Source organism: Mobula birostris, chromosome 6, assembly GCF_030028105.1.
Source record: "Mobula birostris isolate sMobBir1 chromosome 6, sMobBir1.hap1, whole genome shotgun sequence".
NCBI classification, from domain to species: domain Eukaryota; kingdom Metazoa; phylum Chordata; class Chondrichthyes; order Myliobatiformes; family Myliobatidae; genus Mobula; species Mobula birostris.
Genome location: NC_092375.1, coordinates 109,732,967 through 109,757,102, shown reverse-complemented (window position 1 = coordinate 109,757,102; position 24,136 = coordinate 109,732,967). Strand labels below are relative to the sequence as shown.

The window sequence follows — 24,136 nt, the reverse complement described above, 5'->3', positions numbered from 1 at the left end:
ACATTCAAGGAGCTATGAACTTGGACCCTAACATCACTCTGATCAACAACACTGTTAAGGACCTTGCCGTCAACAGTGTACTGTCTCCTTGCATTTGCCCTACTGAGGTTTAACGTCTGGGTTAAAGTACAATTGTCATTTCTCAGCCCATATGTGCAACTGTGCTGTATTCTTTGCCAGTCTTTTACACTACCCACAATCTTGGTATTATCTACAAATGTACTAACCCATGCATCTACATTTTCATCCAGATCATTTATATACATTATTAACAACAGAAGTCCCAGCACAGATCCCTGTGGAACTCCACTAATTACAGACCTCCAGCTCCAATAAGTCCCTTCAACCACTACCTTGCCCTCTATGCGCAAGCCAGTCCTGAATCCAAATAGCCAATTTGCCACAGATGACAGGCATCTTAATCTTCTGCATTAGCCTCCATATAGTAACCATCTTTCAAGAATCAATTGATTCTGGCACATTTCCAAAGGAATGAAAAATTGCAAATGTCACTCCAATCTTCAAGAAGGGCGAGAGGCAGAAGAAAGTAAATAATAGACTAGTTAGCCTGAACTCAGTGGTTCGGAAGATGCTGGAGTCGATTGTTAAGGATGTGGTTTCGGGGTACTTGAATGCACATGATAAAATAGGCCGTAGTCAATCTGGTTTACTCAAGGGAAAATATTGCCTGACATGTTGGAATTTTTTGAAGAAATAACAAGCAGGATAGATAACAGAGAATCAGTGGCTGCTGTGTGCTTGGATTTTTCAGGCGGCCTTTGAAAACATGCTGTATATGAGGCTGCTTAACAAGTCAAGAGTCCATAGTATTACATGAAAGATACTAGCATGGATAAAGCAGAGGCTGATTGGCAGGAGGGGGAAAAAATGGAGCCTTTACTACTTGGCTGCTGGTGACTAGTGGTGTTACATTGGGGGGTATGTTGAGACCACTTCTTTTTACATTACATGTCAATGGCTTGGGATGATGGAATTGATGATTTTGTGGCCAAGTTTGCAGAAGATACGAAGATAGATGGAGAGGCAGGTTGTTTTGAGGAAGTAGAGAGGCTACAGAAGGACTAAGACAGATTAGGAGAATGGGCAAAGTGGCAGATAGAATAGTGTGTACGGAAATGAATGGCCATGCACTTTGGTGCAAGAAATAAAAGGGGAAACCATTTTCTAAATAAATGTTTCCTATGGTGGGGAAGTCTAAGACCAGAGGACACAGCCTTAGAATAGAGGGGCATCCTTTTAGAATTGAGATGAGGAGGAATTTCTTCAGCCAGAGAATGGTGAATGTGTGGAATCTGTTGCCACAGGCAGCTGTTGAGGCCAAGTCATTGGGTATATTTAAGGAAAAGGGTGACAGATTCTTGATTAGTCAGGGCATGAAGGGATATGGGGAGAAGGCAGGAGATTGTGCTTGCGAGGGAAAAAAGTATCAGCCATGATGAAATGGTGGAGTAGACTCAATGGGCCAAATGGCCTAACTCTGATCATACATCTTATGCTCTTATATGGTGCCATGGTTTCTTCAGCGTTACTTGGAAGTAGTAGGACAGCCAGGCACCTGTAGGATATTATTTCCTCCCTTCACCCTCCCCACAGCCGTGGAGACCAAGTCATTAGATAGATTTAAAGCGGAGGTTAATAGGTTCTTGATTAGTAGGGCATCAAAGGTTATGGGGTAGAAGGCAGGAGAACTGGGTTGAAAGGGAAAATAATTCAATGATGGAATGGCAGAACAGACTCAACGGGCTGAATAGCCTATACTGCTCTTATGTCTGATGATCATTGAGTCTTACAGTAACTTATAATATCTCTTCTAACCTCCTCTACTCCAAAGAACAGATTTAGCTTCTCTAGTCTCCAATAACCAAACTGCTCCATCTTAGTACAGGTTCCCCCCGCCAACCAAAGGTAGAGCGTTCCTATGAAATGGTTCGTAAGCCGGTATGTCGTAAAGCGAAGAAGCAATTACCATTTATTTATATGGGAAAATTTTGTGAGCGTTCGCAGAAATAACCTACCAAATCATGCCAAGTAACACATAAAACCTAAAATAACAGTAACATATAGTAAAAGCAGGAATGATATGATAAATACACAGCTTATATAAAGTAGAAATACTTTTCCACAATCATTGCCTGAAATGTTCTCCGTAGTGATAATCTCACGCAAGCGCTCTCGGCAAAAACACGGCGCAAGTGCTCTCCAGTAACCTTTAAGCTATGAAGCTGCCAAATCATACCAAATAACACCTAAAAATACACAGCCTATATAAAGTAGAAATAATGTATGTACAGTGTAGTATCACTTACCAGAATTGGGAAAGCGCGGAGCACACATCAGCACACAGACTGAGTCAAAGATTGGGTGGTGCAGTGACCCCCACCCTCCGGGAAGCGAACCGATACTGATTCGCGAAGCATGCAGCAGTAGCCGGGCGACACACAGCACACCTTTCAGAAAAAAGCCGAAATAAACATGCTAATTAATTAGGTGCCGCCCGGCACGTAATTGTCGGCCCAGATCAGTGCCGATTGCGTCGCCTCTGATCTAGACCAACAATTACGTGTCGGGCAGCATCTAATTAATTAGCATGTTTATTTCGGCTTTTTTCTGAAAGATGTGCTGTGTGTCGCCCAGCTACTGCTGCAGCTCCGCGAATCGGTATCTGTCCGCGGCCTGGGTGTTGGGGTGGTGGGTCATCTGTTTCCATTAGGGCAGGCAGCTCATCTTCTCCTATGACTGCCTGCCTCGATGTCGAAGGTCGAGGTTCTTAGTCTGCTGTGGCTGATGTGGAAGGCTTGCTTAACTGTTGAGCCTCGCGCATTTTTCTATCATACAGTTCTTTGTAAGCACTGAAACCATCCTGCAAATATCCCCTAAACCGACGTACCCTTTCAAAATTAAAGTCGTACTTTATCATTACTCATTCGGTTTCAATTGTTATCCTTTCCTCTTCCAATTGCATCAACTCTTCACCTATCAGTTCTTGGTCATGGGATGCCAAAACCTCTTCAACATCATCTTCGTCAGCTTCCACAAGCCAAACTCACTTAGTCCTTACTTCATTCACCATGATCAAAACGCTTAATTATGTCTAGTTTTACGTTAAGTGTAACACCCTTACGAGCTCTTTTAGGCTTTTCCGATACCTTAGAACTTATCTTGCTAACAGCTGCTAAACAGGCACGTGTTTAAACAATGCCGGCGAGAATGCCATTCCGAATCTGGGGGACAGCGGCTGCTCGGGGCGCATGCTCCCTTTTACCGCGCGCTGCTTTTTTCGTAACAGTGAAAACACCTTCTGTTAGCGAAAACAGGGCACTAATGTAGGTCTTTCGTAACAGTGAGGTTTCGAAAAGCGAACGTTCGAAAAGCGGGGGACACCTGTACCATCCTAGAAAATGAAGATCATCACCCCAGTGGAAACATGTCAACATCTTATAATCCTGTTAAAGGTTTTAACAATAAATAAGGCATCAATAAAATCACAGACACAATAAAATAACAACTTTTCTGCAGAACTCCATGCTTTCCAGTTTTTTGTGATAGGGTAATCCTCTCATTCCAGGAATTAGCACAATGGATATCTTCTTGGCTGGCTCCAATACAAGCTTATCCTTTCTTTAATAAGCAGCCTCAAAAATACAATATAATTTAACAATGCTCGGTCTTCTCCATTGTCAGGGTGAGGCCCAAGGCAAACTTGAAGAACCACATTTCATATTCCACAAACACACACAAAATGCTGGAGGAACTCAACAGGCCAGGCAGCACCTATGGAAAAAAGTATAGTCGACATTTTGGATTTCCAGCATATGCAGATTTTCTCTTGTTTGTGATTTCATATTCCACAGCTAGCATTTCAGGTTGAGACACTTAATCCAATTTCAAGTACCCTTTATTTCCTGTGTTCACGTCTCTCCTGCAAATCCAATGTTATTTCTCCTAGCTTTGATCCCCTTTCCATACCCTTCCTCAAAAACCTCTAGTATTTTCATCCCTCTCCCCTCTCTATTCATGCATTTATCAACACACCTCACCCGCCATTCACCTTCCTTACTTATTAGATTCCAGCGCTCTTTATCACCTGCCAGCCTGTCTCCACACTTACTGTCTCTTCCTCCCACCCCACTCTCAGCCTCTTTTTATTGCCTCTCCTTGTCTGGTTTTATCCATCATTGACCTGTGCACAAGGTGTAATATCTAAACACATTGTTCGCTACAAGGCAACTTATAAATACAAAAAAATTGGTTTACCATCACATGTACAAGGATACAGTGAAAACTTCGTTTATGAGCGCCATCATAGTCATAGAGCATGACATCACAGAAACAAGCATTTGTCCTATCTACTCTGTATTAACCTCGTCTTTTGCCTAGTCCTATTTACTTGTACCAACACCATAGCCCTCCGCACTTCTCATCCACATACCTATCCAGACATCTCCTAAATGTTACAACTGAACTGGCTTCTAGCACTGCACTGACAGATCGCTACACAATCACAGCACCATTCATGCAGATCATTTCATTACAACAGAGTATTGAGGGTGGACAAGGGAAAACAATAACAGAATGCAGAATAAAGTGTTAGTTGCAGAGAAAGTGCTGTGCAGGCAGATGAGGTAAATTGTGAGGTCAACAGCCCATCTGCAGTTACAAATAAAATCTTCACCCCTCTTCCACAGAGGCAGTGACCTTAGGCAAAAAATCCATCAAAACAGGTATTTTGAGAAACTAGTTAGTCCTGCCGAAGGGTCTTGGCCTGAAACGTCGACTGTATCTCTTCCTAGAGATGCTGCCTGGCCTGCTGCGTTCACCAGCAACTTTGATGTGTGTTGCTCGAATTTCCAGCATCTGCAGAATTCCTGTTGTTTAGGTATTTTGAGAAGTCGTTCATTTAGATATCTTCACTTGGAGAATTGTTTTTGTCATGAATAGAGCAATCTACACAGTGCACAATGCATGGATAAGCCAGATTTTACAAAGATTGCTCAGATCCTCACTCAAAATCAAGTTTAAATTTATTGTCATTCAACCATATTCAGGTATATAGCCAAACAAAATAATGTTCCACCAAACCAAAGTCCACGCAGAACACAAAATATTACCACAAATAAGTTAACATATAATAATATATTCCAGAAGATTGACATTTAAAATAAGATGCATTTATAACACGAGTTAAAAAGCAAACTGTATAATGCTACTGGCACTTCATATGCGATGAGACCTAGTTGGTGGCAGGGAGTTCAGTAGTCTCACAGCCTGAGGGAAGAAGCTGTTTCCCATCCTAACAGCACTTGTCCTAATGTTACAGTACCTCTGCCTGATGGAGGTACCGTAGCATTAAAATGAAAGCACTGTGCTGCTTTGCAAAATACCACACCCTCCAGATAAACAAATTAACTCACATTAATAGACATTATTAACACTTTGCTGAGGCCCAACATTTGTTAAATCATCATGCAAACAGCTTTAATTCACATTGCTATTGAAAGTTTACTTTCTTATTCAGCAAGATAAATACATAAGCCTCTCTATTCAGGAATGCCTGCTAACACAGACCAATTCCAGGAAAGTATTATTCGTAACCCGAGAAGTTTAAACTGATAAAATTAACTCTTACTAATAATTACCCTGAAACAAGATATTATGATACATTACAGAATATTATCGAACAAAACCCGATTTATGCAAGCACACTCTTGGAAATATACTCATCACACAACTTAGAAAAGGACAAATGTGGTCATGATTTTGAGACACAAATTTGCTCAAGTCCTTTGAAAGTAATCTTCTCACATCTATTCTTAGCTTGTCTAAAGTAACCAGTCTGGCTACAGAAAACAGTGAATGGCTTCAGGACTGAGCCCTAGCCAGAGACCAAGGCACAGCCCAGGGTGAGATCAGATATCCTGGGTGACAACCTTATAGGAAGTTTGTTATTGTGGAATGTCTGATTTCTGCAGAATTACAAATTCGGTGGTGCCTTACTCAAAATTAATCTCCAACGCCAAAATAAAATGAAGAACACATGAAATCCAAGTAGTCTGAGTGGGCAGTGGAGCCAGCTCAATCACAGTTGATCTGATCTTCACCTCAGCTCCAATTTCCTACTTGATCCCGATTAAGTTTCATCTCAAGTTCAAGCTTATTGTCATTTGACCATACACATATAATCATCTAAATGAAACAACGCACCTCTGGGACCAAGATACAAAACACAGTACATACATTGCAGTCAACAAACGAAGCAGTGCTGTATTGAACCGAACTAAATATTCCTGGGCTGTTTCAATGACTTGTGGTTTGATGTTTTATATTCTGTGGTTTTCACTTGTTTTTTGTGTCGTTTGCAAGTTGGGGGTTTGATGTTTTTCTTTGAACAGGTTCCATGGTTTTCTTTGTTTCAAGGCTATCTGTGGGAAGATGAATCTCAGGGTTGTACTGTATACTGCACAAATACTTTGATAATAAACGTACTTCGAATAATAAGAGTTAGCATGGGCAAAATCTTCAATAGAATCATATTTACCAACACAATTTTCAAAGACAAATTATCGAAATACGTGTTACCATATACTAACTTGCGATTCATTTTCTTGTAGGGATTTCAGAAAAATAAAGGAATATAATAGAATTTCAGTTGGGTTTACATTGCTATGCCACAATGTTAACAGTCAAGAGAATTTTATAGAATATAGAATATTGCAGGCCCTGTGGCCCACAATGTTGTGCAGACCATTTAACCGACTCTAAGATCAATCTAACCATTCCGTCCTACATTGCCCTTCATTTTATACAAAAACTATCATTAGGAAATAACTTTTTTTAAAAAAGGCCATGTCATTGGGGTTTAATTAATAGGGCATCAGTTCTTTTCACTGATAAGACTTGTCACTTTCAAGGACTCATCTCATGTTCTCTGTATTTATTGTTTATTTATTATTATAATTATTTCATTTTTTAATTTTGTTTTTGCACAGTCTGTTGTCTTTTGCATATTGTTGTTTGTCTGCTCTGTTGGGCGCGGTCTTCATTGATTCTATTATGTTCATTGGATTTATTGAGTATACCCACAAGAAAATGAATCTCAGGATTGTACATGGTGACATATGTACTTTCATAATAAACTGACCTTGAACTTTATCCAATGTGTGTATCTACAACAAACACTTGCTCGCTGGTTAACAGAACCTCAAATCAAATCATGAAGTACACTGCAATTTAATAACTTTCTGATCTCTACCAACCAGATTATGCATGCCTTCTGGACATCTGATTATCTTAATCGTAGCATACAGTCAACAGTCAAAAGATGGCAGATTTAAGTACCACAAATGTCAGCATTTGTCTCAGCAAGATGTAGGTTCACGTTCCGATCAAGAAACTTGGGTACAATGATCCAAGTTTCAGTACAGAGGGAGTGCCATTGTATCAAAGGATTAAAAGAGTAAAGATTAGCTACAGATTAAATTAAAGATTAGCTTTTTTTGTCACATGTGCATCTGAACATACAGTAAATGCATTGGCTCACGCCAGATCAAATCACTGAGGATGTACAGGGAACAGCCAGCATGTGTCGCCATGCTTCTGGTGCCAACATAGCATGTCCACAATTCTCTACTCTTAACCACACGTCTTTGGAATGAGAGGGTAAACTGGACCACCCAGAAGAAACCCATGTGGTGATGAAGAGAACCCTGGTTAGTGGTGGGAACTGAACCCTGATTCATGATGCTGGCGCAGTAAAGCTGATTACGCGAACTGCTATGCTATCATGGTATCCAAAAAAGTTGCATACTTAGATAATACATGTATATTGAATCTTTGAATTCCTATCCCTCAACTAATTCTATCTTTAGTTATTATTTGTTGATTGTAACATTGTTCTATGTGGGAGTTGGCTGAGCTGTTTTACTCCACATCAACACTGAATTAACTTTACCAAAGTACTTTGTTGAGTGTAAAGCACTTTGAGATGTGTAAAGCAAGAAGGCAATATTTCAAGAACTAAACATGAGTTTACATGCAGGATTTGTAGAAACACCCCTTAGATAAACTGTTAACCCAAAGGTCTGCAAACACATTAAGATACAGGTAACAGATTCTACTTTCAACCTTTCGGGGTAAGAACTTCACCAGGACTAGAAAGGAAGGGAGAAGATGCCACAATAAAAAGCCTAACTTCTTGCTTCATTCCCCACCTTCAGCCAACTGGCTTCATCTATCACCTTCTAGTTTATACTCCTTCCCCACCTTCTTATTCTGGCAGCTTGGCCTGAAACGTTAACTGCTTGTTTATTCCTCTCCATAGATGCTGCCTTACCTGCTGAGTTCCTCTGGCATTTTGTGTGTGTTGCTCTGGACTTCCAGCATCTGTAGAAACTCTTGTGTTTATAACAAATTCTACTGTGCTTTCTTCTGAGAATCAAAGTTCGAAGTAAATTTATCAAAGTACGTAGATCTGTGTCACTATAACTACCATCAAACTAGCTTTCTTGTAGGTATTTACAGTAGATACAAAGAAATATAATAGAATCAACGAAAAATGGTCGCGCAGTGGTTAGCGTAACTGTATTACAGCGCTGCAACTGATGTTCAATTCCCACCGCTGTCTGTAAGGAGTTGGTACGTGCTGCCTGTGACCGGTTGGGTTTCCTCTGGGTGCTCCTGATTCCTCCCATGTTGACATATGGATCAAATGGTCAGATGGGTATAACTAGGAAACATGGGCTTGTTCGGCCTATTACCATGCTACATCTCTAAATTAAATTAAGAACTACAAAGATGAACAATCAATTAATGTGCAAAAGACAGCAAACTGCACAAATCCAAAAACAAATACAAATAATAAGTTGCAAATTCAATCACTGTTGACCCATATTACATTGTCAATTCATACCATCAAAATCGATGAACTGGTCATCACTATCTACAGAGACTTTTCGTGCATCCTGTTGCCCATGAAACAACGGTCTCAGCTCAAAACGTCGACTGTCTGTGGCCTGATTTGCTGAGTTTCTCCAGCATCATGTGTGTTTCAACAGACTACATTGCCAGAGATGCCTTGACAACACTAAACATATTGTAAATAATAGAGGATTAATTACAGTAAATCAGCCCTCTGAGTAGATACACAGCAAGAGAACTTTTCAAGAGTTGATGGCTTTGTAAGAGAGAGTACAGGGAAGAGAGACAGAACGGAACTGATAGGATTGCTCTGCTGTGGACCAGCATGGACCTCATGATCCAAATGGATTATTGTATCATAAGTTAGCAAATGCTGTACTGTTAACTCCCAGCTGCACATTCTATACTGTAAACAAATATTAAATTACCTATTTGCTGAACAGCCTGTTCTGTCGAGTATAACCTTAAGACCTTACATCATGCAATGTCCTCCTCTGACCAATCTTAGGACCTTTAAAATTGCTTTCATTGCAAACTCTGAACAACTCTCACTCTAATTTCAAACCAGTAATTATTAAAGTAATCTATTTTCTTTTGAGCAGTAATAAGGAACAGGAGTGACAGGAAGCACACATGTACTTATGTATATAACAATAAACTTGACTGTGACTTTGAGTATGGTATCCCACCTTTTCACTGGATAGGTCATCAGCACATTTTGTTCTTCTATTCATGCATTATTACTCTGCTTTGGTGATCCAGATTGGCTATAATACAGTTTTGAAAGAGGATACTAAATTTTCTCTGGAGCATCAGAGGCCAAAACTAGACTTAACAGAAGTTCATAACACAAGGAGAGACTGCGATAAGGTATATAGTCAGAAACCTTTCACCCAGGCTAGAGAAGTCAAATACTGGAGGACATGCATTTAAGGTGGGGGGGGGGGGGGTTCAAAGGGAGATCTACCGAGCAAAAGTTTTTTTAAACCCACAGTGGTAAATATCTGGAAGAGGCTGTTAAGGGTGTTAAGGGTAGTGGTGGAAAGACATATGATAGTAGAGTCTAAGAGGCATTTAGGCTGACTACAGGGAATGTTGGGACATGGATCATATGCAGGTAGAGGGATTAGTTAGCTTTATCACATTGACAATACATCAAAACATACAGTGAAATGCATCGTTTGCGTCAACGACCAACACAGTCCAAGTCTACGCTAGACAGATCCCGAGGAAAACGTACAAACTCCTGCACAGCTACCACTGTAAAGCGTTACGCTAACGCATCACGCCACACCGTGTAGCTGTAGGTTAATTTGGCATGGTGCCGGGCACAGACATCGTGGGCCAAAGAGCCTGGTGGTGTGCTGTACTCTTCTACGTCTTAACCTATCACATAAATGAGCCTTCACTACTCCCCTCTCTGATACTTAAATTATTTTTTAATAATCATTTAACTGATCAGTTTAGCGTGTACCATACAAAGGTCGCAGGCAAAATCATCCGCTTAAATCTATGAAGAGTAACTGCAACCTCCAAAATCTTGTCGGTCATCAGCTGGATCACCAGGTAGCGCCACGTGAAGAGCTCAGATGGTTCCGGCTCGACCCACCCGGCCCCTGGTGACTACACGACCCAGAGGCAACCAACCACTCTGCCCCAACCCGGGAGGGACAGACGCGACCCGTCGGCACCTCCACCAGCCAGTGGCACCACCCCATACAAGGGCACCTCTGCACCCGAGGGAGGGGGGAGCGGTGGACCTGCACCCCTTCGCCCCGCATTCCCACCAAACAGGCAGCCCCTTCCTCACCTATCGACGCTCTCCGTCTCCGCCCGACTGCCAGCCGGCGTGGGGCCTCCACCCGGCCACAGCAGGAAGCACTGCCGGGCCCGGGGGTTGGGCCTGGCTCCGAGCTCCTCCCCGTCCAGCCGGGGGTCGTGCTGTGCCTCCAGCTCCCGCGCACCCGGCCCCACCGCCGCGCATTGCCAGTGAGCCGCCGCCGGGGTTCTCTCCTTCACTCCATTCCCGCCGCTAATTCACCGTCAGCCCCGCCGGCGCCCAGCTCCGCTCCCTAGCAACGGGCGTCTCCAGTGACGCGATTCCGTAAGCAGAAGCATGGCCGTGGTGACGTCATCTGAGTCGCGTGGACGAGGTCTCTGTGCTGTAATGTCCTTTTGCTTCCTGTTGTGCTCACCAACAACTTTTATGTGTGTTGCTTGAAATTCCAACATCTGCACATTTCCTCGTGTTTGCGTGCTATAATGTTCTATGCTTTTCAGTTGTGAATGTTGCTGGTATGGGGCTGCTGCAAGTAACTTTGACATCGCACCTATGCATACACATATTTGTCCAACTGACAATAGACTTGACTTTGGCTGTGATTTTCTGATCAGGTGTCTCTGTAGAAGAGATACTCGGACTTGTCACAGCTTAAGACCACAAGACAATGGGACAGAATTAGGCCATTTGTCCCAACGCGATTTCATCATGGCTGATACATTTCCCTCTCAGCCTCATTCTCCTGCCTTCTCCCTGTAACCTTTCATGCCCTGACTAATCAAGAGCCTTTCAAACTCTGCTTTAAGTGTACCCAATGACCAGAACTCCACGGCTGTCTATGGCAACAAATTCCACAGGTTCACTCTGGCTAGAGAAATAACTCTTCTTCTCCGTTCTAAATGGACATCCCTGTACTCTGAGGATGTGCCCACTGGCCCTAGACTCCTTCCACCATAGTAAACATCCTCTCCACATCCACTATCTCTGGGCCTTCCAGCTTTCGGCAGATTTCAATGAGATCCCCCCTCACTTCGCATTCTTCTAAATTCCAGTAAGTACAGGCCCAGAGCCACCAGTCATACAATAAGCCTTTCGTTCCTGGAATCATTCTTGTGAACTTCTTCTGAACCATCTTCAATGTCAGTACATCCTTTCTAAGATCAGGGGCCAAGTTGCTCACAAGGCCTCACCAGTGCTTTATAAAGCTTCAACATTACATCCTTGCTTTCATATTCTAGATCTCTTGAAATGAATACTAACATTGAACTTGCTTTCCCCACCACTGACTTAACCTGCAAGTTAACCTCCAGGGAATCCCGCATGGGGACCCCCAAATCCCTTTGCACCTTGGATTTTTGAATTTTCTCCATTTAGAAAAGAGTCTATGCTTTCATTCCTTCTACCAAAATACATGACCGTACACTTCCTGACACTGTATTCCATTTTCAATTCTTTGTCTAATCTGTCCAAGTCCTTCTGCAGCCTTCCTGCTTCCTCAACACTACCTGCCCCTCCATTTTCTTTGTATCATCTGCAAACTTGGCCACAGAGGCATCAATTCCATCGTCCAAATCATTGACATACTTTGTAAAAACAAGCGGTCCCAACACCAACCCTTCTGGAACATCACTAGTCACCAGCAGCCAATCAGAAAAAGCTCCCTTTATGCCATACTTTTCCTCCTGCCAATCAGCCAACGCTCTATCTATGGTATTATCTGTCCTGTAATACCATGGGCTCCTATCTTCTGCGGTACCTTGTCAAAGGCCTTCAGAAAATCCAAGTACATAACATCCACTGATTCTTCAATGCTGCTTGTTACTTCATCAAAGAATTCTGACAGATTTGTCAGGCAAGATTTTCCCTTAAGAAAACCATGCTGACTTTGGACAATTTTACCATGTGCCTCCAAGTACCTCGAAACCACATCCTGAACAATCGACTCCAACATGTTCCCAAACATTTCCTTTCTTCTGCCTTCCTCCCTTTTTAAAGAGTGGAGTGACATTTGCAACTTTCCAGTCCTCAGAACCATTCCAGAAACTAGTGATTCTTGGAAGATTATTATTAATGCCTCCACAATCTCCTTCCGAACCCTGGTCCATCTGGTCCAAGTGACCTGTCTAACTTCAGACCCTTCAGTTTCCCAAGCGCCTTCTCCTTAGTAATAGCAACAGCAGTAACTTCTGCCCCATGACAATCTTGAACTTCTGGCATACTGGCAGTGTCTTCCACAGTGAAGACTGATGCAAAATACCTATTCAGTTCATCTAACATTTCCTTGTCCTCCATTACTAGCTCTCCAGCGTCATTTTCAAGCCATCCAGTATCTACTCTAGCCTCTCTTTTACTCTTTATATATCTGAAAAAACTTCTGATATCCTCTTTGATATTTTTGTCTAGCTTGCCTTCATATTTCATCTTACTCCCCCCCCCCACCCGCACACTATAGTTTTCTTAGTTGCCTTCTGTTGGTTTTTGAAAGTTTCCCAATCCTCCAATTTCCCAAATTTTGCTCTATTGCATGCCCTCTCTTTAGCTTTTATGTTGGCTTTGACTTCCTTGGCAGCAATGATTCCATCATTCTGCCTTTAGAGTACTTCTAAACCTGCTCAACCCTCATGCCTCTGTAATTCCCTTTATTTCACTGTAATACTGATACATCCGACTTTAGCTTCTCCTTCTCAAACTGCAGTGAGAATTCTATCATATTACAATCACTTTCTCATGGTTCCTGAACCTTAAGCTCCCTAATCTGGTTCATTGCACGACACACAATCCAGAATTGCCATTCCTCTAGTGTGCTCAATCACAAGCTCCTCTAAAAAGTCATGTCATAGGCATTCTACAAATTCCATCTCTTGTGATCCAGCAACAACCTGATTTTCTCCATCTACCTGCAAATTGAAATCCCCCATGACTATCATAATACCGCCCTTTTTACATGCTTTTTTTTAATCTTGTGTAATTTGTACCCCACATCCAAGACTCATCAGGACTCATTCTTCACGAGGACTCCTGATGAAGAGTCTCGGCCTGAAACATCAACTGTTTACTCTTTTCCACAGAAGCGTGGACGTGCTGCCTGGCCTGCTCAGTTCCTCCAGCATTTTGTGAGTGTTGCTACAAAGTCATCTACTTTATGTCATATACTGCATGCATTCAAATATTTAACCTTCAATCCTGTACCCAACATCCTTTTCGATGTTGTCCACCTTTTACACTGCATCTTATGCCACTGACTGCAATTTTGTCCTATCATCTTTCTGTGTATCCTGACAGTCTCACTCCACACTGCCTCTGCTTGTAAACCAACAGCCCTATGACTCCGGTTCCCGTCCCCCTGCCAGATTAGTTTAAACCCGTGGACTGGGCTGTATCCACTACTTTTTGTAGGCTTTTCTGTTCAAGGGTATTGATGTTTCATACCAGACTGTGATGCTTCCAGTCAATATACTCTCCACTGCACATCTATAGAAGCTTGTCAAAGTTTCAGATAACATGCTGAATCTTTGCAAACTTCTAAAAAAGTAGAGGTACCGCTGTACTTTCTTTGTAATGGCACTTGTGTGCAGGCCCCAGACAGATCCTCTGAAAGCAGCATTCATCTGCAAGGACCCCCACCACCCAGGCCATGCTCTTTTCTTGCTGTTACCATTGGAGAGGAGGTACAGGAGCATTAAGTCCCACACCATCAGGTTCAGGAACTGTTATTACCTCTCATCCATCAGGCTCCTGAACTGTATAGATAACTTCACTCACCTGAACGCTGAACTGACTCTACAACTCATGATATCAGTATTTCTTTTTATTTGCACAATTAGTCTTTCACATATTAGTTGTTTGTCAGCCTTTGATTATGTACAGTTTTTATTTTGTAAATTCTATTGTATTTTTTTTATCTTCCTGTAATTGCCTGCAAGAAAATGAATCTCAGTGTAGTATACGTACAGTGTACATCCACTTTGATTATTAATTTTACTTTCACTTTACTTTGAGCACACGCTGGCAGATGATAGGTGAGGGGAAGGTGGGTGGGTGGCTGGCTCCCCTCATCAATTTGCTCTCCAAATTCAAATCTGCTTAAAGTCATGGAGCACTACTGCACAGAAAGAGCCCAGAGGCCACCCATTTCAACCGCCTTCCCACTCCCATTCCGACATGGCCTCCTCTACATGCCACGATGAGGCCACAGGCAAGGTGAAGGACCAACACCTCATATTGTAACCTCCCACTGATGGCATGCACATAGAGTTCTCTAACCTAGTGTAATTTCTCTCACATTTTCCTTCTCTCCTTGTCCTTTCCCTTTCCGGCTAATATACTTCCTCCCAGACAGTAGTAACAAGAAGAGGCACATCCGCAATGTGTTGTTGATTGGCAAGTCCTTTGCTTGAGATATTGCGATTTTGAACAGGAACAGGCCATTCAGCCCATCAGGTCCCTGCCAGCTCCCACTGGAACAATTACCTAAATCACATTTCCCTCAATTTCCCTGTGCCCCTGCAAATAGTTCCCTCTCACACATCAACTCCCCTTTCATCCTGTTGGATTGGACTGTACAAGTGTTATTTTTTCCTATAGTTTAACTTGCTTGTTTTTTTATATAATCACCTATGTGTATGTAATTGTTCAGTGTATTTTCTAGTGGTTACAATTCCTCTGTTTCTGGAAACTCCTGGGTTTTAGTGGTGGGTATTGCATTACTTGAACGAAGGCTATCTTATTGGACGATTCAACAACGGAATTTGAATAGAAATTATTGCTATCAGCAAACTAGTATAAAACGACCAGCCCATGTTGGATCAGCGTCTTTCGTCTTTGCCTTCCCCTGGCTAATAAGTTCTGCTTTTGATATTCTCCCTTCCTCATTCTTCTGTTCTTAAACAAAAACGGCCATAAGCAACAAGTTTTATACCTCAGTCTTGACTTCCGAAGAAACTCGGATCAAAAACTTCAGGATCCAACCATCCTTTCTGCCATTAACCAGCACTGCGATCATTTACAGGCGTCGATTAGCCTCAACTCCACTGCCCATAATATATCCCAACACTGAGACTATCAAAATTGATGCAATTATATTTCCCTATCTGATGATCACATTTGTAAAGCCTTTAATTGGATGAATGACAAGTCAAATAAGGTGCTAAATTATATGAACGGAAACCCTTGCTATGCACAAACTCGAAAAGCATTATCCAAATAACAGGAAATGCAGATTTTGCACAATTGTGAAAATTGATTTATATCATTCAAAATAGACTAAAATACACTCAGCGGACACTTCATCAGTTACCTCCTGTACCTAATAAAGTGGCCACTAACTGTAAATCTTGTACTCTTCTGCTGCTGTAGCCCGTCCACTTCAAGATCTGTGACAGAACAGGCCGGCAACGCTAATAATCCCGCTAACATTGTAACCTTGTCCCTTTGCCCGGTTAGTCACCCCTCTTCGTCCTGTCCCTGGTCTAGTTTCCCCAGTAGTTCACACACTTGAGTTCCCCACTCACACATCCCAACAGTAAAACAATCGCTAGCTTGGCTAATCAAAACAGCCCCTTTAGTTAACGTGCTCTACTGGTTTATAACCAAGAAAAGATGAGGATTCTAGACACAGGCATTCCAAACAGTTTCATTTATTTTCACTCACACCATTATATAGGGTTGGAAAAAGCAGAACAACTCCAAAAATCCCAAGGGACAGTTTGGGGCGTCCTAAAATAAAGTGTGGGTTAGAGGGCGCAGGCAACAGCACTGGGCGGAGGCATTATTCTTTTTGATTCATCTGAGCGTGTGACGATGATCTATGGGTTGAACTAAAGCATTTGTTGTGGAATAAATCTATAGGATTTTAGAATTCCAGTTTAAAATTTTCCAATTCTGCATCTGAAATAATTATTATCTGGTCACGTGACACCCCCCCCCCCAAAAAAAAAGAACAGTAGAATTTCCTGTACATTTTGGGCAAGGCGGAGGCAGATTTAAACGCCCAGCAACACGCACAAAATGCTGGTGAATGCAGCAGGCCAGGCAGCATTTATAGGGAGAGGTACAGTCGACGTTCCGGGCTGGGACCCTTCGTCAGGACAGTCTGGCTTTGCTAGAGAGGTGCAGAGGTTGGAGAATAGTTATATTGGAAAGTTAAAGACAAAGTGTCTCGTGGCGTAAACCTCGGTAGATTTGTAATATTTTGTACATACATTCTTGTTTTCATTTGTCTATTTGTAAATACTTATTTTCTTCACGACTTTTAGGCAGTTTTTACTCTTTTTTTCACCTGGCTCTAAATAAAACTGTCGTGCTGTTGCGGCTTGCCATTTGCTTTTTTTCCACTGGTGACCCTCGTCGGACACGCTTACCCACGCCTGATAGCGAGGCGTGACAAGGTTCAACGTAATGTACGTCCAGAAATCTTTTCTGTACACTACTGTAGTAACATGTGGCTGTTTGAGTTACTGTGGCCTTCCTGACAGCTTGAACCAGTCTGACCATTCTCGTCTCACCTCTCTCATCAACAAGACGTTTTCACCCACAAAACTCTTTTTTTTACACTACTCTCTGAAAACCCTCTAAGGACTTGTGTGTGAAAATCCCAGATGTTCAGAAGCTTCTGAGACACTGAAACCACACCACCTGGCGCCAACAAACATCTAGGGCACATGCCTTCCCTGCCTTCACCTATCACTTGCCTTTGCGCATACCTTCCCCTCCCCCACCTTCTGATGCTGGCTTCTGCCCTGCCCCTTCCTTTCTAGTCTTGATGAAGGGCCTCAGCCTGAAACGTCGACTGTCGATTCCTCGGTAGAGGATTCCTGAGCTGCTGTGTTCTCCACCATTTTTTGTGTGTTGTTTAAATTTGTTTTTAAAATTTGTTTTTATCCCCATGCAGTTCATGAAAAACTCTATAGAGCATTTTAAGTTACGATGTTTGGTCTGAACAACAACTGAACTCTTGGACTATGTCTGTGTGCTTTTATGCATTGAGCTGCTGCCACATGATTGGCTGACTAGGTATTTGCATTAATGAGCGGATGTACCTAATAAAGTGGCCACTGAGTGTACATCAAAATATCACTTTGCTGTGTGGTTTGCTTGTTCATGCTAATCTGCACATTGGTTACATTAACACTGTGGGATATCAAGAGCCCGACTGGGAAAAGAGAAAACTTGTCAAAAGATAATTGATAAATCAGTGGGACGAGCTCCCACTTATTAAATGCTCCCAATAGCATGCATCTCAAATTGCCTCTGACAACCAGGTCCAGCTCCTGGCCTTCACGCCTGGCTTTGCTACTAAGCTCAGCAGAACCAATTCTCCTGGCAGGAGAAGGGGTAAATTGGTGATTTAGTTAGTCACTCCAGGCAGATGGGGCTTATCAGCCATTTAGGAGAGGGAAAACTCAAACCTCCACTGCCTCGCAGCTATACCCACTCATAGGAAAGGTTTCAGGAGTAAACCTGGAGGAAAAATCCGGAGCTGGAGAACCGAAGGCAGTCCAACATTGAGTTAAACACTGACTGGGAGCTCCTGTGATGCTACATGCCAAGCTGTATTGACCTCTGCTCTGCCATTCCTTTGGCTTCATCAGCCACGTGGAGAGGGGGTGCCTGCCGAACGACAATGGCTTGATCTCCACATCGCAGTGCCCCGGCTTGCGTATTGGTTCGACAGCTGGAACGCAACATCCATAGTCAACTCCTACCAACTGAGGCCACACAGTTCCAGGACAATTTACAAAGGCCAATTAACCTACTAGCCAGTATGTCTTTGGACTGTGGGAGGAAACTGGAACACCCAGATGAAACCCATGCACTCATTGGAAGAACGTACAAACTTCTTACGGATGGCGCAGGAACTGGACTTCTAGCTCCAACGCCCCGAGCTGTTTAGAATAGTACTAACCACCGCACTACCATGGCGCCCCACAGTGCCGACCCTCGTAGTACTACAGTCACACACAGGAGAAAATCTGCAGACGCTGGAAATGCAAGCAAAACACTCAAAATGCAGGAGGGACTCAGCAGGCTAGACAGATCTATGGAAAAGAGTACAGTTGGCGTTTCAGGCCAGGACCAAAGGACTGGAGGAAAGAAAGCTGAGGAGTAGTTTTAAAAGGAGGGGAGAGAGAAACACAAACCGATAGGTGAAACGGGGCAGGGGTGAAGTAAAGAGCTGGGAAGTTGATTGGTGACAGAGATACAGGGATGGAGAAGGGAAAGTCTGATAGAAGAAGATGGAAGGCCCTGGAAGAAGGAGAAGGGAGGAGAGGCACCAGAGGAAGGTGATGTGCAGGCAATGAGATAAGGTGAGAAGGAAAGGGTGATGGCAAATACTGAAGGAGAGGGGGGCATTACCGGAAGTTCAAGAAATCGATGTTCATGCCATCAGGTCAGAGGCTTTGATGGCTCTGGGATTGTATTCAGTAAGTTTTGAAGAATACAGGATTATCACATTGAAACCTATTGAATATTGAAAGGCCAAAATAGAGTGGATGTGGAGAGGATGTTTCCTATCATGGGGCACTAGTGGGCACAAGCCTCAGAATAGAAGGACAACCCTTTAGAACAGAGATGAGGAGGAATTTCTTTAGAGAGAAGGTGGTGTATCTGGAATTCATTGCCTCAGACGGTGTGCAGGCCAAGTCATTGGGAATGTTGGAAGTGGGCATTCATGATTACAGGCGTCAAAGGTTACAGGGAGAAAGCTGGAAAATGGAGTTGAGAAGGATAACAAAAAACCAGCCATGATGAGACTGCAGACGACTCAATGAGCCGAATGGCCTAATTCAGTTCCTGTGTCTTATGGTCTAGTAATAGTCGTAGCTGTGATCACTCGCATCAAGTATGATGGGCTGTCTGTTGGTGGAAATTCAGGTGGCTATAGATACTGATTCAGGATCCAAGTATTCTGGCATGGGACTTAATCCTGGATTCCCTTAATGGGGAACACCTGTGCATGAATTTGTTTAGTGTGGGGAGGCTGATGCAGAAGTAGCACCACACTGTCCTTGACAGACTGGACTCAAGAGTCCAGTGGAACTGGAGACCTTTCACTGCTGCAGCCTTCCTCTTCCTTCCCTGCTGCAGCCTTCCTCTTCCTTCCCTGCTGCAGCCTTCCTCTTCCTTCCCTGCTGCAGCCTTCCTCTTCCTTCCCTGCTGCAGCCTTCCTCCTCCTTCCCTGCTGCAGTCTTCCTCTTCCTTCCCTGCTGCAGCCTTCCTCTTCCTTCCCTGCTGCAGCCTTCCTCTTCCTTCCCTGCTGCAGTCTTCCTCTTCCTTCCCTGCTGCAGCCTTCCTCTTCCTTCACTGCTGCAGCCTTCCTCTTCCTTCACTGCTGCAGCCTTCCTCCTCCTTCCCTGCTGCAGTCTTCCTCTTCCTTCCTTGCTGCAGCCTTCCTCTTCCTTCCTTGCTGCAGTCTTCCTCTTCCTTCCCTGCTGCAGCCTTCCTCTTCCTTCACTGCTGCAGCCTTCCTCTTCCTTCTCTGCTGCAGCCTTCCTCTTCCTTCCCTGCTGCAGCCTTCATCCTCCTTCCCTGCTGCAGCCTTCCTCTTCCTTCCCTGCTGTTGTGATCTGTTATCTGTTGTCTTTTGCAACTCCAAAACATCAAACTAATTGAGCGAAAAACAAGGGGCTGGGAATGTGTTTTAGCTTTTTTCTTTAACGAGACACGCATTTACAATGTGGTGACGCAATGATGTACACCACCCTCGTACATTTAAATATAACCTATTATGAAGATTAACCAACCAATATACTTACAATATTACTCAAATATTAAAAATACGACACTCCTCCCTGCTTAGCTATAAACCAATCCAATAAAGAATGCATTGCAACTTACAATATATACAGCATATATATATGTACAATATACTTCACAACACAACTACTATATAGATATACACAGCAGAGTAAATTTTAAATTGTCCCATTCAGGCCTAAAGGTATAATCACTCTGGAGGTTTTCTTACTTTTGTGGAATTACATTTTTCCTGACCACGGAGGTCACTCTGCTTGGCAGGTGAAACTTGTGGCTGTGAGACAATCTCAGGTTCCAGGGCCTCTTCCATTGGTGGTTGGAGGAGTTGACTCTGGGACTGCAGGAAGTGATTCTGACAGCTCTGAACATCTTTTTTCCTGGATGTGTTGCAATCCCAAACAGTGCATAGCAAGCTGCTCGAACTGCAGATCTATCCCAAGTCACCAGACAAAGCCTCAAGCCAATGCTTTCATTTTGACCACAGCTAGATGACAGCCATGTAGCTCCTCCAACACTTCAGCTCCCAGCTTGAATACTACAACAACTCAATCTCCACAGAAGGCCACCACCGTCAAGTTAATCCCAATACTGGTAAAATGGGGGACTGAAATTTCTGCTACGCATTCCAGCCACTTTGGATGGCTATGTAGACTTGGAGTTGAATAAGAGCGAAACTTTCAATTTGCATTAGGGAGAATATGTCCAAAGGAGTGTACCCTTTTGTGAATTCTTCAGGTATTTCCTTGCCCAAGGGTAAACAGGACCATCCATCAGCATTTCCACAATTAGTTGTCCTCTTGAATTTGATCCTGTAATCCCCCAAGAGCCCAGCTCTGCATTTGTGCTGCTGCTGTTAGTGGAACACCCTTCTGTAGATTTGAAACAGACACTAGTAGTTGATTGAGTCATAGGGTTATTACTGAACTGACAATGATAAGACAATCTTGTCAATTCAGCCACGTATGCGGGAATGGATTCCCTTTCCTTTTGATTCCGCTTGTGAAATCTGTAGTGTTCTGCAGTCAGCAATGGTTTTGGTTCTAAATGTTCCTGCATGACTTTCACAATATCAGCAAAGCTCATTTTGGCTGTTTTGGTTGGAGTAGTTAAACTTTGAGGCAAACTGTCTGCTTTCTCACCTATTATACTCACCAAGACTGGCACTCACTTTTCATCGGATTTTTTTTTGGTTTGAAAATACTGCTCAATTCACTCAGTATACACCAGCTGTGCAATTGAATGTGTCTATCTTTTTGATGTAGCTAGCCATTTCTGCTTTTTCTATATTTATGATTATTATCACCCAACCCTCAGTGTTTATAAACCTGAGAATTCATGTGTTTTCTGCCTTTGTTAACTTAAATGTCTCTCTGCTTTTTTAAAAACTTTTACATCTTGCTGTTCTTCAACAGGTAGGTAGTCACCTTGTATTCATTTAAAATTTCCTTATTATCACTGTTATGTTTTCTGATCACTGTTATGTTTTCTAACTCCAAAACATAGAACTTATCAAAAGAAAAATATGGGAAGACTGGGATAAATGTGTGTAGTTCATTTTTACTTTAAATGAGGTGTGCACTTATGATATAGTGGCATAATGACGTACCAAGTCGTCAAGTCAAGTTTATTGTCATTTCGACCATAAGCTGCTGGTACAGTACACAGTAAAAATGAAACAACGTTCCTCCAGGACGCTGGTGCTACATGAAACAACACAAAACTACGCTAGACTATGTGAGACAGCACAAGGCTACACTAGACTATGTAAAACAACATAAAAACTGCACTAGACTACAGACCTGCACAGGACTACATAAAGTGCACAAAACAGTGCAGGGCAGTACACTAATTAATAAACAAGACAACAGGAACAGTAGAGGACAAATTACAATATAATAATAAATGATGTAGATGTCAGTCTAGACTCTGGGTACTGAGGAGACTGATGGCTTGGGGGAAGAAACTGTTGCACAGTCTGGTCGTGAGAGCCCAAATGTTTCGGTACCTTTTGCCAGATGGCAGGAGGGAGAAGAGTTTGTGGGAGGGGTGCATGGGGTCCTTCACAATATTGTTAGCTTTGCGGGTGCAGTGTGTGGTGTAAATGTCTATAATGGCAGGAAGAGAGACCCCGATGATCTTCTCAGCTGACCTCACTATCCGCTGCATGGTCTTGCAATCCAAGACGGTGCAATTCCTGAACCAGGCAGTGATGTAGCTGCACAGGATGCTCTCAATACATCCTCTGTAGAACGTGATGCCATTTATGTACTTTTACATATAACCTGTAATGGATTACGTAAACAACAAAGAATGTTTAATCAAACAAGTATATTTACAATATTCCTCATCTTACTAAAATATTAAATACCTAACATCATCACCTTCTGCCAGCTCCACTGTTGATGTCTTGGTTGGATCGCTCTTTGTCTGGAACCTCCCACTACTACCATGGGTGACCTTACCAGGAGTAATTCTTCAGACGGTATCACTCTCGGTATCTCAGGAACTCTCAGCCTCTCCACCACGACAATGTGACGATCCTCGGAGGGGCTGAATTCATAATTCAAGAACCATAAAATGAAAGGAAATTGAAGAAAACCATGGTCAGCGTGGTTAGCAGAACACCATGACAGTGCCAACAGTCACTGATTGGGGTTGAATTCCTGCTGCCATCTGTAAGGAGTTTGTACGTTCTCCCTCTGACCACGTGGGTTTCCCCCCTCATTCCAAAGATGTACAATTAGGGTTAGTGATTTGTAGGCATGCTACTTTGCCGCAGGAAGTGTGTCGTCCAGCACAATCCTCGCTAATTTGACATAAATGACACATTTTGATGAACATGTGACAAATAAATAATGTCTATGGAGAAATATGGAAGAGAGGTAAGGGTAGTGTTGGTGGGGGTGGGGGGAAGAGGAGGGCTCTGGTGAAGAGTCAATGGGATCAATAGGCTGCAGGGCCTTGTTTTGTCTTGTATCTTTTTATTAGAAAATGAGGAATTTAAAAAAGGATAGTATTTGTTTTTACTTAGAGGTATAGACACTTCTCTTGCACACCTCTTATTGCTTTTGAGGAGGTATCAGTGAGTTGCCTTCTTACCATGGGTGGATGTTAGCGTTAGGTTAACATCAACGCTTTATGGTGCCCGTGATCTAGGTTCAATTCAATTTCTGCCACTATCTGCAACGAGTTTGTTCGTTCCCCCAGTGACCATGTGGTTTTCTTCTATATTTCAAAGACATGCAGGTTAGAGTTAGTAAGTTGTGAGTTGTGGGCATGCTATATTGGTCACTGGAATCATGGCACACTTGGAGCTAGCCCCCCGCCCCCCACACGTACACATCCTCAGATTTCGCTGGCCATTGACGCAAACCATGCATTTCACTGTACCGTTTCGCCGTACATGTGACAAATAAAGCTAATCTTTCTTTCTTGAACCATACAAGGTCTGCCAAAAATGGTCCCACAGTGATATTTGGGGTGGTGTTCCAGGATTTAGACCCAGAGTCAATGAAGGAATGATGATGTATTTCCAAGTCAGGCTGAAGAGCGATGTGAAGGGGAACAGACAATAGGTGCAGGAGTAGGCCATTCGGCCCTTTGAGCCAGCACCGCCATTCATTATGATCATGGCTGATCATCCACAATCAGTATCCAGTTCCTGCC

General features: G+C 42.9%; 1 protein-coding gene across 6 annotated transcripts in view; it reads right to left on the bottom strand.

The window, feature by feature from the left end:
• The window catches only part of ttll4 (tubulin tyrosine ligase-like family, member 4), a 102,334-nt gene extending 91,321 nt beyond the window's left edge, over window positions 1–11,013 (bottom strand). For 5 of the 6 annotated variants that reach the window (XM_072260962.1, XM_072260968.1, XM_072260967.1 and 2 more), the window contains exon 1: window positions 10,745–11,013. The gene's annotated coding sequence lies outside the window, so the exon portion shown is untranslated. Of the gene's footprint in view, window positions 1–8,926; window positions 9,101–10,744 lie in introns of all 6 variants that reach the window. The other variant, XM_072260963.1, reaches the window with a different exon arrangement.
• Window positions 11,014–24,136: the final 13,123 nt, after the last annotated feature.